Raw genomic sequence first — 2,383 nt, forward strand, 5'->3', positions numbered from 1 at the left:
AAATTGTAAAAGCTGTAGGTCTGCATGTACACCTAAGAAAAATAAGTAAGGGCTCAGTGAAGTCTGGGTGCATCACATTCCAAGTGTATTGCCATTACTCCAGTAACCGCAAACACACACTATCAAGATGTAAGGTAGTACGGGAATATGCACTGCAAAGGTCTGCCACTGTCAAGTTTGAGGCTTCCAGCTGGTATGTTAGAAAGGGGCGAAATATTAATTATTTTTCCCAAGGAAGGGAATCCTACACTGAATTTTACTCAAATATATGGACCTAGGGCCAGTCCTCCAAACGGAACAAGGGAATGCTTTGTGGCTTAAAAACAATAAATGTGTGTGTCAAGCTCGGGTCTTTTCACCATCCTTATCCAATTGGTATGGTGCACACATAATCTAAGAAGGTAGACTATATAAGGAAAATGTGACATCAGTTTTGACAAGATATTAAAAATCTGTGATATATAGATTACACAACATGAACAGAACTTCAAGTACTTAATCTTAAAGATGAAAGTCCCTCTCCTTTTCAAGATTACTAGGGGGTTTTAGGTAACGGTTTGGAGGCACTGACTTGAAGGCCAACGGGAACTGTTAGCATCCTTCCAACATGTGGGTGACTGTGTCCCACAGTGTTTTAGGAACCGGAGACAATCTGAGGGAAAAAAGGTAGCAGAAGAGCTTCCTTTCTGTAGGAGCTAAGGAAGTACTTGTAAGTAAAAGTAAAATAAGATACCCCCCTCCCCCGTGCAAGCTTGCCCATACATGTGTCTGTGCGCATGTATGCACACTCATCACCTTCCTCTTGCAAATTGCCCTCATTTTGTCGTGGATGCTAGGAAGTTCTAACAATATTTCCCCTTTTCATTATTATGACAATTCCATTTACCTAGTACTTTCCTATGAAAATAATTGGGGTATAATAACTAAGGACAAAAGACTGTAGATCCTCGATAGTACTGAGAGTTATAAGAATGAACTGAGAGAAGTCCCTTGTCTTCTGATCCCCCACCCCCACATTTTAGAAATTTGGATACTCTGAGATTTTGTAAACATGTCAGCTGATTTCGTCCAGTTGGTTATAGTCTGCCGGGTTGGCAGCATTGTAAAGGAAAAGTTCATAAGATTTCCAAATGACTTTTTTGTTTAACTTCCATTTGTGAGCTGAGTGAAGGTTCACAGAACAAATCATTAGTTTTGCATCCAACAGTCCATGCACATTTGGCTTATTTACTTGGCACTTCATTTGGATTTAGATCGGATGTTGTCTAATGAGAGATTGCTCACTGTATTATATAACTTTGTACAATCCTTCTTAAAGTGCCCAGACTTTGCAATGATAACAGGGACCAGATTGAGTGCCTCCAAAAGACCTAAATCACTTTTCATTTGGTGATGGTGATTTCAATAATGGTAAAGCTCTCAAGAAATTATTCTCAACAGTTTGTTTCATTTCTAAGGTTTGAACAAGCTCATGAGCTAGACCAGCCAGATATGCCATTGGGACAGCCTTCCAGTCCAGCTGATGCCTTGGCACTAAGGCTGAGAGTTCAGGGTTAAGGCTAGACACAAAGGTTGCTTTAAAAGCTTCTAATGCCTCTAGGGTAAAATTGGCAACCGCAAAATGTACAGTAAATCTCAGAAGGAACAAATGTGGTAATAAAATAACTGCCTTCATTTTTATTCTGTATGCAAGAGTGGATTGTCCTACAGTCTATTGTAGGAGAAAAGGCTTTACTAAGGGTGCCAAATAAAATTTTCCCTTTCCCCCAGGTTTCTCAGAGCAAATCATAAGCTTTCTTACTTGTATTTAAGGGTAGACCAAGTTGAAACTCTTCCCAATCAGCGTACTTCAAGCATAAACAAGTATCTCCAGATTTTGTTAATATGTGAGCCAATGGATATACATCAAATAACTCAGATTGGTAGGTTACCATAAGGATTTTAAATTCTTTATCAAGCTATTTAATCTTTTCATACATCTTAAGAAGTATTTTAAGAAGCTATGTAATTTAGTACATGTCCAAGGAACAAAGGGCATTCTGAGGTCTTTGGAAGTTTCCCTAGTGCCAACTCCAGGAGATGGAGGTCGAATTGTAAGAAAACCTTTCAGGGATTTTTTAAAAAGGAAGTTCTGAGATGTAATAGATGAGTAAGAGTAAGAGGATAGAGATAGCTACAGAAAGAACACATCTGGATAAAGAAAAGAGGAGATAAGGGTAGGCACCTGAGAATTTGAACTCGTTTTATCTTTTTTTTATTTTAATAATCATTTTATTAGGGGCTCATACAACTCATCACAATCTGTACATATGTCATCTGTGTCCAGCACTTTAGTACATATGTTGACTTCATCATTCTTATGACACCCACTTTCCACTTGAGC

Source organism: Echinops telfairi, unplaced genomic scaffold, assembly GCF_000313985.2.
Source record: "Echinops telfairi isolate 266 unplaced genomic scaffold, ASM31398v2 ScPeMD7_1;HRSCAF=3_0, whole genome shotgun sequence".
Classification (NCBI taxonomy): domain Eukaryota; kingdom Metazoa; phylum Chordata; class Mammalia; order Afrosoricida; family Tenrecidae; genus Echinops; species Echinops telfairi.